Raw genomic sequence first — 16,053 nt, forward strand, 5'->3', positions numbered from 1 at the left:
AATGACTGGACAGCAGAGGCTAAGTCAGGACGGAGCCAAAGCACTTTCTGGCTGCACACTCAGGGGCCGTTTCATTTTATTACATCTTCAGCCCGAGCCCCCTCTTCATGTCATTGCAACAGGGACAGGAGCCTCTTTTGCCACCTCCTAATACGCTGCTTTAAAACAACGCCTGGTCCGGCCATTATACTCTCCCTTGCAGGCCCTGTTTCAGAATATAGTTCCAGGAGGAGAAACTGTCCCAAGAACTGCAGGTCATGACGAAGCAGGTATTTAGTGAACGCTCTCAGTACAGAGGAGCCTGGCTTATTCAGCATTATACCCGCGACTAACAACGCTATCCTACCAAACGAGACGCAGCGCAACCAAAACCCAGTTAGAGCCATACCCGGTGCAGCATTTTGCATTTGCTGAGTCCAGTAGTGGCTACATGAAGCACGAACACGGTGGGAAGCAAGATACTGCCCTTTATTAACGTTGCGTTTCTGGTTTTATAGCAATCGTTGTATCTGGAACAAGGAAAGCTGAAACTCTGGTTGGTTCAGATTGGAAAACTCATTAGTCCGACACAGATCTCCCTGCCAGTGGGTTCCCCCAGGGAGAGATATTGCATCACACGGATGGAGCAGGATTGGCCAGCCCTTTACGAACAGACGGGAGGAAAAAGCGATTGGGAGGGAGGGGAGCATCAATTATAATCAATTTTTTGCTTTCATAACCCTGCTTATTTCCCCCACTCCAGTTTGACATGTTTTTCATAATTGAAGCCATAACCAAAGCCTCCGTGAAAGCTCATCACACAGGCTTGACAACACAAGACCCTCTGGAGGAAAAGAAAACCAACAGACCCAGGAACGGGCTTGCTCCCTCCCTCCGGGCAGGTCGGAAGCAGGCAGGAAAGCGGCTCCGCAGCGTGACTGACAGTCAGGCCTCGCTTTTGAGCGCTCCCTGCCTGGAGCAGCAGTGGTCTCTGTCTGAACTGCTGTCCCGCGCGGCATGGGAACACGAATCCATTTGGAAATCCGGTTAAGCGCGTCGTGTTTTGCGCCTCTGGTCTCGCCTGAGCTCTCCCTTACAACATCCCTTGGCACCGGGAGATCTTGCACGATACAGATTTTGTGTTCGTTTCTCTCCGTGCTGTTAAATAGGACATCTGCCTTATTCCCTGCTTCCTAGAAACCCGGTCGTCTGCAACCGTGGCTTGACTGAAGCTTTAGCAGGCAGAGCAGCTTTCTCAGTGTAGGAAACTAGTAGTAGTGCTCCCACAGGTGCCAAAGAGATGGCTGGTACCAAAACCTGCCCATCCCAACCGGCTTTCCCTTGGCGTGGGAGTGGGGAGCAGATACTCCTGAAACCCAGACACTTCCCAAACCTCGGGAGGGGGCAAAGCCAAGCACGCTGGCCTGGCTCATCTCATCTAGCATCAACCTGCTTGAAAGACCATGCCCATTAGTTCCTCTGAGCAGCGTGTTCTCTCTGTTCACATCTTGCTGCACAAAGGCTTCCTGCCACAATGCCTCCCCTCAGCTCCTGCGTGCTGGTAGCTGGAGGTACCATCAGTCAGATGGCTTTGGAGCTGCTATTCCACCGACTGACGCCGGCACCAGCCTGCCAGTCAACAGACTAGCGTGGATGAGAAGTGTCCGAGTGACTGACCATTTTCACTGCAATATGGTCCATAAGGCCAGGAGCCCCCTGAGCAGTAGTAGAAAGAAGGAAGGCCAATGATCAAGTGGTTTTACCCACCCCAGAAGTGCCATGTGACGGCGGTTTGGAAGAGAGGGTCAGAAAGTCCTGCAGGGACCCAGCGGGCTACTCTATGGCCAAGGATATCCGAGGCTAGCAGACTGGAAAGATGGTCACGGCCAGGAGGGACAGGACATCCTTCCAGGGACCAGGCAGAGTCCCAGTTTTCAAGGCACCTGGGGTCTTTGATATGAGCATCTCCGATTTCATAACCTAACAAACCTTATCCCTCTTTTTAAAGATGCCACCATCCTGCAATAGAGATAACATACAACTGCCACTACTTTTCCAGATATGCAAGCTGGAATCTGCCTTGCCTTCCCCTCGGTTGGCAGTCACCCCCAAAACAGTCAGTGTGGGTCAGATTTTCCGAGGTACTGACTGCCGGCAGCTCCAAATGTCTTCAATGGGAGCAGCAGAATTTGGGCAGCTGCTAAAACAAAGGCACGAATATTAATTGACCCTCGTGCTGTGTAGTCTTCAGGATCTGATGCTTGGGACGGCGCCCAACACTGGCTGTGTGGGACTGAGAAGCCTGGAAGGAGGCACTGAAGGAGTCTGAGCACCAAAGAAATGCCCATATGCCACCTGAGAGACGATGGCTTCCTGTCTTCTGGGTCAGGTTTACATCTGCATAACAGCTGAGGCATCAACATCTATGTGGGCAAAGTAACTGATGGATGGATGCATGGATGGATAGATGCATGGATGGATGCATAGATGCATGGAAGGATACATGGATGGATGGATGGATACATGGATAGATGCACAGATTCATGGATGGATGCATGGATGGATGTATGGATGAATGCACAGATGCACAGAAAGATACATGGATGGATGGATGCATGGATGGATGCATGGATGGATGCATGGAAGGATACATGGATGGATGCATGGATGCATGGATGGATCCATAGATTCATGGACGGATGCATGGATGGATGGATGCATGGAAGGACACATGGATGGATGGATGGATGGACAGACTCTCCTGAGCAGTCATGGACACAGCAGCTTGTAGCAGTGACACAACAATTCAGCCCGTGCCCTATGACAGGGGAGGAGATGACACATCCCAAGGGCAGTCCCCCAAGCTCATCTGAATGACGCCTCATCCACATTGCTCAGAGAGGGGAGAGGGAAGAGATGCAACCACACTATACCCAGTGGCATCTGATATGCCAGCGGATGTCCATGCCCCGGGAAAACCAAACTGACTGGGAGACAGAACAATGGGCAGCCCTTGTCACAGCACTGGAAGTCACCGCTTTAGGGAAACAGGTGTGGGCCACACTCCTCTTGCTGCAGAGGATCTGGGAAGATGCTGCCTGGGGGTGCTGAGCAAGGAAGCACTGAGACTCCAGAGCACTCAGCCTCCCAGGATCAGGCCCTCCTATACGGTAAAAAATGGGCAGTAGGAGGCATGGGGATGCCTCAGCCCACAGTCTTCTGGTCCAGCTATGCCTGGTTTTGTTTTCCACCCCTAGAAGGAGAAATGTGGAGCCTGAAACATAGGTCCACGTGAATCTACTGACTCTCCATCCTTATGCTGCGGGTCCTGCCAAAATGGCCTGGCCTGGCTGGGAAAGACAGCAATCGTTGTCCCCAAGGCTACAGTGCTGCAGGGAGCTGGGGACTTCTGGGGAGGGTGGCAGCATGTGTGGGGGCCAAGCCAAGCACAGCTCGGGAGCACGTGAGCCAGGCAGAAAAGGCTGAAAGCCAGGGCTGGGTAGGCTGCTAGCCCAGGGCCAGCCTCAGACTATTGCAACAGACCCTTCCCGGGCAGGAGCAGAGCAATGGTTGCGAGACAGCAAAGTGGCAGGTCAGAGGCTCAGAGCGGGAATGTGGCTTGTGAAGTGGTTTGAGATCCCCGGGTGAGAGGAGGAAACCAAGCACTAATTAAAGCCTCAGGACGAGTCTGCATGGCAGGTAAAGCATCTCCTCCTCTGCTTGAGAGATGAGGAAAGCGAGGCAAGCCCAAACGCACCCAAGGTCATACAGATTTGGCCGTGGGAGGCCAGGAGTACAGCCCAGGCCTACTGACTCCTTGTACTGCATGGTTATCCCCTGATCCGCATCCCCGAAGGTCAAAAGCCAGCGTGTGAGAGAAGCCTTTCACTTAGCAGTAAACCAATTTCCCACAGGCGACTATGAGACCGTCCCTTGGAAGCAAACTGTACCCACCCAAGCCAAGAGCCCCCATAGGCACCTGCCCAAAGGACTGCAAGACCGATGGTGGGTGTGGAGCAGGGGAAGGGGTTGGGGCTTGTCTCTTGACAGTCTTAATGTCACTTGGAGGAGGTGTAGACATGCCCTTTAGGAAGGGTTTGGTTTCACTTCCTATGAAGGCAAAGGGCTAGACCGGGGTGGGCAAGTGTATGTGGCACGTGGCAGATAGGGGAGGGGACAGGCAGCACAGCGACGGATAGAGCAGAGAGCAGAGCAGCAGATCAGGCAGGGAGCAGAGGGCTGGGAGAAGAAAGCAGAGCAGTGAACTGGGAAGGGAGCTGGGAGAAGAAAGCAGAGCAGCAGATCGGGGGGAACACAGGGCAGGGAGCAGAAAGAACAGTAGATCAGGCAGGAGATAGGGACCAGAGTGGCTCTTAGGAAGGGTGTGGGGCTAATTTGCAGCACATTTGTCACTGTGTGGCACAGGCTCCTGCCACTCCTCCCTAAAGCTGGGCAGGGCACAGGCATACTCCTAGCCTCGTATGCCCAGCATTTGAGGACGGAGTTGGGAGCAGGAGCGGTGCCAGATGGAGAAGGCACAGGGCAAGGGTGATGCCGGGGCTTTCTACGCTTCATAGCATTGGCCCGTGCAGCCAGGCCAGCCCGAAAGGAGAGACATTGGTAGGACGGTGTAAGGGGTTTCTGAGATCTGTGGTCCCTCCGCAGAGCTGGAGTAGCAGGGCTGTGGGGCAGTTCACCAACACGCATGCCCTCTGCACCATGCCTCGCACACGGGCCATGGCTCAAGACCTGATACTGGTCTAAAGTGGGGGTGTCTCATGATGCCCCTGCAACGTGTCATCGCAACAGAGACACCAGGACAACCCACCAGCAGAAGCAAAACACTTCCCCTCTTGCAGCTACTTCTCCAAGGCCTTTTCCTGCCCTTCTGCTTTCAACTGAAACAAATTAAGAAAATTAATTATTCACTAAATTTCCCAATTAAATCAATTTCCTTTGCTAGGATGCAGAAAGAAATGAGGATGCAGAGGCAACCTTTAATTCTGTAAGAAACCAGTACTGCAGGCTTTGCAGCGCTGAAAAGGAAAAGGCCCAACATCTGACCCGCATTCTTGCTCCTGTGAGTGTTTGCAAAAATCTGCAACCACTTCTACCTCGCACATGGGCTTGGAAAAGTGAAATCACTGCTGGCCACAGGAGAACCTCAGTCATACAGATCCTAACCGATCCCACTTCCAATGCACCGGCCCGAATGACAGTCGCTGTGTTTAACACAGAAGTGGAGCAAGGACTCCAACACCAGAAAGGACTATAAGCTGAGTGATTATTATTATTTTGTTTAAGGGCCAAAATATTTTGCCCTATCTGAAGATAAACACCGCGCTTTTTCTGGTCTTTAACCAATGTGGCCAAATTGATTCAGACAAAAATAAAATGAAATGAAACCCTGAAATATTCCAAGTCAAAATGTTCCTTTTTGGAATTAAAAAAAACTATTTTTTTCTAATCCAAAATAGTATTTCAGTAATGTTTACTGCAAATTTCTCTCTCTCACACACACACACACGCACACACGCACACACACACACACTTTTTCATCGGTTTCAAAGACAATGTTTCATTTCTCTTGAACTGGGCCCAAAGCCTCCCCTAGTCTGCATGGCAGTGCACCGCCATCACCACGCTGGGGTAATAGTGAAGGGAACAGGGCCAGAGGGGTCTGACCGGCTGTGAGAGCCACGACTCTACCCCGAGAGAAGGTAGGGTGGATGTGCGCCTAAGGCCTCTGCCATATGCGACACTTAGAATGTGATTAACCAGTTAATTATGTCTTAAGCTGTGACCCAGCCACACATTAAATCGGTTTATGGCATGATAAAAGGCGGAATAATCCACTAAATTATTCCACAAGAAATGAATAATAATTGGTGGCTGGTTTCTATCATGCCATCAGCTGAACGCACGTCCTGTCAGGTGACCTGGGGTGACGACATACCGTGATCTACTTTGGTTAGTCTCTAAGGTGCACGTCTACCCTGCCTTCTGCTTGACTTCAGGCTAGCACGGCTCTCTACGTCTCTGTGCTGGGAGCTGGAGCCAGAGCCAGGGCACCTTCCCCCCACTTCATAATCAAACCCATCAGCTTCAGTGCAGAAGCAGGTACTACCCAGACAAAGCCCAACCTCCAGGAGTTAATCACATATCCTTTTTTAAGGGCCATTTGGTGTCATCTTAGGACCTGATCTTTGAAGCTTCCTGACCAAGTAACCCTTGCCCAGGTGAGTAGGGTGAGTGCAATGAGTGAGCACCATTAGCTTTACTAGACAATTCAGGCAAAGAGGGCCCACTTACGTATGTAACATTTGCAGAGCTCGCCTTACTGAATTATGGGAACAAGCCTTCACAACCCGTCAGTGCCACCTTACTCTCGGTGGACGCCTGCGGAGACGGCACGCCAGGTCCATCCCGAAACCCAGCACCAGTTTGGAGGGGGTTGCTGCTCAGACACACGCACTGTGTCAGACAGGGCCTTACCCTGTCCCGAAGCCACTGGCATGACTCCGCTTTTCAGCAGAAGCAAGGTTGGGTCTGCAATGAGTTCCTGAACCAATCCTAACCGCGGCAGCACACTAGACTGAGGATAGAGATTTGGTGGCATCCCTGATGCATTAACAGGCTTGGAGCCTCGCATGCCGACCATTGGTGCCGTTCCTAATGGGAGGGCCACATGCATGAGCAGAATCAAGGGTTACTGGATCATAAAAAGTTAGGGTTGGAAGGGACCTCAGGAGGTCATCTAGTCCAGCCCCTATGGATGTGTTGACAGGGGTCCTGGCTGGATCGGGGCAACGCAGACCTTTTTGCGGGTGCAACTGCCTCACATCAGAGAGACCTTTCTGTGCAAAAGTCTCCTGCCTTCTAGTCTGTCGCAAGTGGCCTCTAAACCAGTTTCCCTGAGACGGCAGCTTTTATACGAGCATGGCGTGCTGGGCTCTAGACCGCTTCAGCATCTTAAGGCTGATTCACCTGGGTGCAATGTAGCTCAGACTGGTTCAATCAAGTGATCAGTGGCTTCAGATCAGGACCATAAGAAGGTTCAGCAGCAAACACTGCTCCATCCAAAGGTACAAACAAATGGCAGATGTCAGCAGGAAGCATTGGGAATTAAGGAAAACTATTTGCAAATGTCACAGCCGCGGCTTCAGGGCCGTGTTGCGCGTGCAGCTGGGTCCTTGAGGTCCACCTTAGAGGCCTGCAGGAAAGGAGCGGAGATGCTAACCGTTCCTCTCCGGTGGAGCACCGGAGCACTTGTAGCACCGATCTCACACACTTGTTTCGAAGGGCAGGTCCTGCAGGAGCTATGAAGGACAGCAGCATGCTGGACTTTCCAAGGAGTTCCTGTGCCCTGAGGCTATTTCCCACGAGCCACAAAATGCACAACGGTTGCCAAGCCCCCCGTGAGGTCTTTCCTTTATTTATCCTATAGTTGAAGAAGCCACCAGACTCCAGTGGATTGTGCTTTGGGAAGGACGAGAGTCTGTGATACACCGACAGATGCAGCCGATGCACGTGGCAGAGGCCTTCCTGTCCAGAAATACCGACTTCTGCCCAACTTGACTAATCTAGGAGGAGTCAGGGACATGTTCAGTGCTTCCCTCGAGTTTGACTCTTGCATTCGCTGGGTAGAGCTGGGAAAACCGGTTTTCTGGCTTTCCACTTCCATCAAGCCAAGGCACCAATAAGACCTGCATTTTGTCATGCATGCTGTCCTCAGAATTGGCTTTTTCCAGCGGTTCATTGCCTGCAGCGGATACAGGGGTGCTAAGGTAATAGATAGGCTGCTTCGTTGGTCATGATGCAACCGCAGGGACTTCTTCGCGCAGATCGAGGCCAAGATTTTCAAAGCTTTTGGGACATTTAGCGAATGCAACAAAAGGGAATTATGCGGGGACGGCCTCTCGACAGCTTTGAAAACCTCAAAGTTTGCACACGTCACCAGCTGCAGATCAAAGAGCAAAGCAGATTTTTCATGGCAGTTTGCTATGTGGCTGGGCAAATAAGTGACTTTTCAGTTTGCTGGGAAAGCAAATCGTCAGTGTTTCAGCTTGAAAGACGGCGTGTTGCATGTAGGAAGGGGAATTAAAATGTGTTTTTCTGGAACCAAACACAGGCAGATTTAGAATTGAAGCACTGCTTCAGACCACAGCGCAGCTTCGATGTGTCAAGATGCTGCGCTTGGACTTTTTCCAGATCTTTTTTTACATGCATTATGTTATCATCTGAAACAGTTTAGCAAAATTCATCATGAATTTGCAAAAAGTTTTGCTCAACCCAAATCTGCAGCTTTTAGCACAAAATGTCACATCCCTCGGAAAAGAGTTTTACTCAGCTCTAATTAGCGAGTGAAAAGCAAAGGGACCTTAACCATGGGGCTAGGAAGAAGCAGACAGAGGCCAGCCATAGAAAGAGGACCAGGCCAGCTCAGAAGAGATGTGGCTGCGGCGGGGAGAGACTCGAGCAGCTCACCGAGAACAGGGGAAGTGCAAGTGCTAAAAGCCAAGGAGGTCTTTGAGACAGTGGCCTGAAGCAAAGTTTGGCCCCTTGGCTTTTACCTGGTTTAGGAAAGACTTGAGATCATGGTCTAGTTTTGAGACTTGAGATCATGGTCTAAACTCTTCTGACCCTGAGCGATCACAGCCTGGCCCTCCCTGTCTGAAAGCAGGGCGGCGAGCCAGATCCTCACCTCTCCCCCGGTGAAACTCCCAGGAAGTGAGGGAAGTATCAACAGGACCCTCTTCGACGCTGCGTCCTTTCCACATCAACGCCCGCTTCTCATGAGAAAGGTTTTTGCCCTTAGTTGCCTTGAAGTTTGATTAATTTATTTGCCCATCGATACCAGACACAGAAACGTGCGCAAAAATCCCCCGAAGCAGCGCGCGAGACAGTCTGCTCCTTCCTCTCAGTGGATTTGCCCACCCTGGAGCTGAGCCCAAATTTCCCAACATTTCACTTTCCACATTTTCTGCCCCTTCTTTCTTACATCCCCCCTCCCCCCCTCCCCACTTTGGTTTTGCAAATCCCAGACGCCCCTGCCGTTGCTTTGGCCGGTGGTGGGATGCGTTTGCCTCCCGTTCCCAAGCCGTCTTACTAAAGACGCATTTAACAAATGCTCGAGGCAATCCTCTCTGACGACGCTGCAGCAACACCGCATTTATCAGCCTAAGTGAGCGCACTTCGGTGCTCGCAACGCGTTGTGGGGATTGCTGGTAACTTCCTGCTGGCGTTGTCTCCCCCACAAACCGACTCCAGCTCAGCCAAATGAGGTTGCACAAGAAAACCCTGTCTCGAGCACAAGCACGCTCCTCCAACAGCACGCTTGCGAGTCACGGCTGATGGGCCCCTCGAGAGAAATGTGCGGGGCACATGCTCTGAGCCAACACATCCCGATGCTAAGGAGGCCAATGTCTCCCCAAAAAGCATGTCGTGAAACACTTTCCTGGTCCAGATTGCTAGCTCTGACACACACCGCAGGGAGTTGGCTCTTGCAGACTGTGCCTATACTTTGTCTACAGCGTCTCATTGAAGCACGCAGAAAAAGCCTGATAGGACTCCCTGGTCTATGGTTGGAGCAGCCTACACCCCTAGGTGTTTAAAAGCATTTAACACCTTTCCTTAGGAACAAGCTAGGAGCATACAGCGTCCCCCAACCCACCCACGCCGTGCTTCCAGTGCCGGCTGGACCCTCTGTGAGGGTCCAGATCCAAGAACAAAGCAGTATACGGGGTTATCCCCCATGAGTGGATGCCTTAGGGAGCACTGAAAGAGTCATACAACCCCGCTCAAATCACCATCACCTGCTGGGAGTAGAAACCCCCTTGTTGCCTTTCATTTTCCTCCTAAACACAAGTTCTTCCCCAGCTGCGGGATCCTTTCCTTACCTGGTGCCGGGGACGCCAATGAGCCGGGCTCTTGCAGCTGATCCATGGTAAGCTCCAGGACAATGCGATGGAGCTGGAAGATAAAACCGTCAAGAGAAAACCTCAGTCTTTGCAGGCGCTCAGTACTTCAGGACACGATCCTCCGAGGCTGTCCGAGAAGGCTCATGTCTCCAGGAGTCGGGGGCAGCCCAAGAGGGGAGGCATGTGAGGGCTCCTCCTCACAGCGCCTTTTCCCGGGACAAGAGTGAAGGGCTCATTTTCCTCCCTGCTCTCTGGCGAAGCAGCAGACACTGCATTACTCACCGGGAAGGACGGCCCTGCTGGGAAGAGACCTGCCCTTTCTTGACTGGCTTCCAACTTCTCCCCTGCATGTGCTTACCTGCTCGCAGGAAGACACGGGCAGGCTCAACAACCCTTTGGAAACCAAAGTCAATGGCAAGGGTCCCTCTCGTCGGGCCACCTTGCCGCACAACCCAGCACGACAGGTGGAAAGATCACACTGGCACGAAACCTCGGGAGAAGCAACGCCGCGTGAAACGCGCCATCGCTCCAGCACCTAGACAGGTGCTGTCAGCTGCTTTGCAGCTTGGCTTCTCCCATGTAGATCAACAGGTACATCTATGTCAAGCTAGGACTTGTCTCCCCAACGAGGAAGGGAACATCAGAGATTACTAAGCAGCGAAGGAATGTGGCTTGCTTAACACGAGCAGTCAACATGAAGGAGCCGAATGATGACAGATGCATCGTCGCGTTTCCTTTAAGTCTAATACCGGCAGATAGAGGATTGAAATGCAACATTTTTTTCCTCTCCCTTGAGATCAAGGAGAGGAGCAGCCTTGCTAAGAGCTAATTGGGATGCTAATTTCTCTGGCATTAAGCAATCCCTCTCCAGAGCCTCTGAACATGCCTGGCTCAAGTGCACGGTGGGGCGGATTCCTCCTTGCATGAGATCTGAAGGCATGTTTTGGGGAAGGGAGGGTGCTTTGGAAAGCAAACAGCTCTGCTAACAGGATCTGAGGGCTCTCAATGCTGCCTACGCTGCTACTTTGAATTCATTGTGACATGCAAGGTGCCCGTCGCATGCTCAAGAGAGCAACTGTGCCAGAAATTGGCATCCTAGGTCAGCAAATGCAGTGGTCCTCAACCATGCAAGACTCCAGACCCTGCTCGTCAGGCTCAAGGGCCTCATAAAAATGCCAGCTTTTAACTCGCGCTTGGCTTTTGGTTACGGAAAAATACTAGAGCAATTCTTTCGTTGCAAACAGCACAGGAAGACCGCGACAGAGCAGGACGGGCTGGAGACCGCAGATTCCTATTTGAAAGCTCTGGGTTTGTCTCGTGAATTGTGCGTAGGTGCTGGTGCGCCTCACCGTGCCGATACGGCATGGCGGCCCTAATAGGACTTTGCAGAACCATAGTTGGGAATCGCTGAGCTAAGCTGTCTGGAGCAGGGCCGTTTTATGCCATTCCCCAGCCGGTCTGAAGGCTGAGCACACGTGACAGCATTTGGCTGGCAGCCCCGGAGGGGTAGGACAGGGCTCCTGCTGACCACGTACAACATGCAAGGCCTGTCTCGCTCTCCTAGGTGCGGGTTCCTAGCTTGTAAAGCAGAGGCCCAGTGGTTGGCAGACTATTTAAAGGGGTGCTCGCATAATCCTTTTCAACTGCTGCTTTGCTTGAGCTGAACAGGCTCCTCTGGGCCAAGAGGAAACTGCCTCTGCTCACTGAGACCCCAGCTCTTCCTCTGGGGGGTCTCTCCTGGCCCTAGACCCTCAGCCCACTCTGCTAATGAGAAGAGCTTTGGTCCTGGCAACACGCATCGTGTACAAGTGCCCACGGAGATAGGCAGTTCTTACCCGGAAAGACCGGACACCCTCCGTTCCTCTACCGGCAGTAGGAAAGCGGCCAGGATCTGCTTTGCTGCCGACTCTGGAAGCACGTGATTTCTCACCCTCCTATGGCCCGGGCTCTCCAGCTGGAGCCAGATGTGCTCCCTGGGGCTCTGACCTTGCAACCGCTTCAGCTCACACCTAACTTGACTCATGGGAATCAGCAGGGGCTGGCTCTCCTTCTGAGCCAAGGGATGCAGGATCAGTGCTCGGGGTGCAGAATGGGGCAGGATGAGACCAGCAGCTGCTCCTTGTGACAGCAGGCCATAACACCTATTTGCTACACATGGGTAACTGTGGGGCCAGGCCCACAAGGAAACTGTTGTCCCCCTCTGCTATTAGAAGAGATCACCTGAGAAGTCAAGGGCCTCCAAGCCAGTCCCCGGCAGGCACAGAAGGCAGCAACAGAGAAGCTGTCACAGCCCGAGAGTCCTGCGAGGGCAGGGGGGGCATGCACCTGCGCACTGGAAGCAGGGCGGAGCACGCATCAAGCAGTGGGTTTGACTCCGGTTTGTGGGGGAGTGTGCGGCTGAGCAGAGCTGGGGCCACTCCAGCAAACCTCCCCATGGACGGCTGCTGGATTCCCTTTCCAGCCAGACTCCTTGCAAGGCACCATCTCCTCCTCCAGAGAATGGGGCAGCGGCCATGCACGCTTAGGGATAGAAGTGCAACTGGGCAAAAATTGGCCTCCTCAACACTGTGACTGCCTGCCCCTTACATTTAAAAGGGCCAGTCTCCATGCTGGAAGCAGTCCCTACAATACAATGCTTCAGATCGGGGTGGCCAACCTGCGGTGTGCATGCCACAAGTGGCACGGGCAGCCTCTGCATGTGGCACGCAGCGGACTGGGGAAGGGACAGGCATCACAGCAGTAGAGAGGGCATGAAGCGGAAAGCTGAGGAGCAGATTGGGCAGGGGAAGGGCACTCAGGAAAGGTGCAGGGCTAATTTGCTGCATGCCTGCCCAAAATATCGCCCTCCACTGCTTCTGATGATCCCAGACTGGGATGTTCTTGTGGGGCTAGATCAAAGATCCCCCAGGAGAGGGGTTGAATCCCCAGGGTTGTAGGAGCACTGGTTTCTATGACACTTGGTGCCCCGAGTCTCCAGCCTGGCTGTGCAGGGTGCTGCACGCAGAGGAGGATAGGGTCCCTGTCCAGAAGTGCTTGTCCCATGGAGGATGCATGCTTGCTGGCAGTCTCATAACTCTGGAGCACCCCTGAGGCATGAGATGCAGCTTTTTAATCCTAGAGGTACATCCTGAGGGCCAGTTAGTCATTCTCTGGGCTGGCATTTGCTTCTCAGGCAAGCACTGCAACCACTTTGCTTCTGAATGGATGGGGCCATGGTGCGGTGGCAGTGCCATCTTTCACAAGGAAGCGGTGGCCATCCCGCACCCGGCGAAGAGGTTGCTCCTGTTGATGCATGCCTGGGGGGGGAACTCACACCACAGGGTCTCTTAGGGGATGTGAGTGGGGCATTGCCTCGTGTCTGGCTCTCAGCTGGGCTGAGGCAGCAAGCACTGAGCTGCTTTGAAATCAGAGAGGGAGGCCGTTGCATGGTTTGTTAGGCTCCTCCAGGGATAAATGGGGGGCTTAGTCATAGAGAAGTCGGGCTGGAAGGGACCTTCAGAGGTCATCTAGTCCAGCCTTGTGCCTGAGGCAGGATCAGCCCTATCCAAACCATCCCAGACAAATCTATCACCTAAACTCTACGTAAGGTGACCTTCAGCCCTGCCACAGCACACACCCCAACCTGTCACAGGCAAACCTGGAGAATCGCGGCGGCTAATGTCCTGCTTTTATAAAACCCTGCTATAAAATGATGCCAGTGTATGCCCAAGAGGTCCTGGGCAAAGGGCCATGCCCCCCAGTACAGAGAAACGCAAAACCCCACAGTTCGTACCGATCCGACCATGGGGTATAATTCCTTCTTGACCCCAAATATGACTCCAGACGGATGGTGGCTGGTACAATCTCTATGGCCATCTCTGGCACACAGAAGTGGTGGAGCCCGTTCATGTCAAGAGCTCTGTCCTGCCTCTCCAGGGAGCTGGTGGGGTTCAGAGCCAGGGGGCTGATTCACCCCCAAAGCACAGTTACTGTCATGAGTCAATATTAACAGATTAATGTAAGCATGTAGACGGGGTAGGGGATGTGATGAAACACCTGTATGGAAGAGCTCCCTCCAGCCAGGTGCTGAACAGGCCCTATAAGCCACATGTTCAATTTAATGCCCAAGGGGAACCAGTCCCAAAGTGGAGTGGGTCCTTGCACCCTAAGTTCCCCTGATCTCAGGAGACCATGCAACTCTCTTCTCTTGGCTTCTCTGGCATGTTTCCTTGCTCTGCCTCTTACCTTGCACCAAGAAGAAGCTCTGTAGCCCAACTGCCATGGACAGGGCTGACCCCCTCAGGCACCTCCCGGACCCAAACCATGCCCTCTCTTGCAGCATGCATGCTCTAGGACTACAGCTTAAGCCATTCAGGGTACATGTTCGGTGCAGCACATGCCCTGCAGAGATTTTGCACGGGGCTCTAAAACACCGTTGCTCATTCCTTGGCAGCATGCGACATCCACAGACCTAGATAGACAGATAACAAGCCCGATGCACACTTCCCTGGCCCCGGTTGCACGCTAGGCTGGAGAATTGTGTGTGTTGGGGTCAGGAACCCCCGGCGTTGTCCAGCATCCCTGCGCATTCGTCTTCTGGCCCATGGTGTCCCGCTAGCTCAGCTCACTTCATCGAATCAAAGAGAAGATGGGTTGGAAGAGACCTCCAGAGGTCATCTAGACTAATCGCCTAACTAGTCCTCATGTAATCCAGCTTCTTCTGGGCTTGGTTGGTGCAGGAGCTAACCCAGCCCCCTCCTACTTGAAAAACCTGCTCTTTCCCCGCCTCTTTTTCCCCAAACCTTGCCTCCAAGCCTTCCCTCTGTGAGACCTTCAGAAACGCCCTTGTCAGTTCATGACTGTGGCCTGGTTGAAAATGTTTCACCGCAGAGAGGAAAAAACACGTGTTTCCCCACTGAGTAACTAGCCTGGTGCAGCAGTCCTGGACTGAGATGCCATGCCCACCCTGACACAGGAGAAGCCGAGCCATGTATGCAATATTGCCCACCTCCCACTAGGCTTTGGTCCTCAGCAGTTTACTGGTACACCCCAGTACCAGGGAGTGTACTGGTACATCCCCAGTACCACCTCAAGGCAGTGGCCATCATTGTGGTGGCTTACCTGTGCAGCCCTCTGCAAGGAGTAAAGGCAACATCTGCACCTGAGCATATGTTCCTGACTCCACCTCAAAGAAATAACCAGTGCAAAGTGCCAATACAGCAGCTGCTAAGTGGATTAACAATTGAATCAGCAGTGAGTGGGGGGTGAATCTCTGTGGAATGGCAACAGGCCCAGAGCTATCGAGTGTTTTCACGGGGGATCTGGAAATGAACAGGAAATCATCACTGATGTCATTTGCCGATGACACGGAGATCGGTTGAATGCAAATGATGGTGAGGACGGGACAGTCAGACAAGACCGGTTTTGCCAAATGCATCTTAATATGGCTAGGGGTGGATGCAGGAGGGGGCACTGGTGCAGTTGTACCCTGCTTTGATTCCTGCTCCACCCATGGTTAAAGCCAACTGCCTGGCAGTGGCAGCAGCATTTCTATTCAGGCAGTGCTGAGGGCATTTCTATTCAGGCAGTGCTGAAGGAGTCACTGGACTTCATGGCTCATTATCATCTACCTGATTCCTGCTAAACTCTTCACTCCACAGGTGTTAATGACCCTCTCTTCTTTTTAATGGTCTTGATGTTCCACCAAACGAGCTAACCTTTGTTCAGCCATTCGGCTGTCTGTTTGCTGCTCCTGGCAATTCAGCTCCTATATCACAGCCCTGCAAATTGTTCTCTGAATCTGGTGGGCAGACAGATGCACCAACATTAGCACCCTCTTACAAGCAAATGCCACAAGCATCGAGGCAATGATCATCTGACATCAGCTTCGCTGGCCTGGCCACATCACCCAGATGTTCGACTCCAGACTCCAAAAGAAAGGTTTGTTCTCCCAGCTCAGTCAAGGTGGACGCTCAAAAAGAGGACAGAGAAAGTACTTGAAAGAAGTCCCCAAGGCCAAGTTGAAAAAATGCAACATTGATATCAACTCATGGGAGACCGTCCCCCAGGACTGCCCCAAATGGAGGAAGAATTTGCTGCAAGGATCTCAGTACTTTGAAACCTCACAACAATGAGGTCCTGGTCATCGGAGACTCCATCCTACGAGGACTGGAAG

Source organism: Gavialis gangeticus, unplaced genomic scaffold, assembly GCF_001723915.1.
Source record: "Gavialis gangeticus isolate Ggan-Ray unplaced genomic scaffold, GavGan_comp1, whole genome shotgun sequence".
Lineage (NCBI taxonomy): Eukaryota > Metazoa > Chordata > Crocodylia > Gavialidae > Gavialis > Gavialis gangeticus.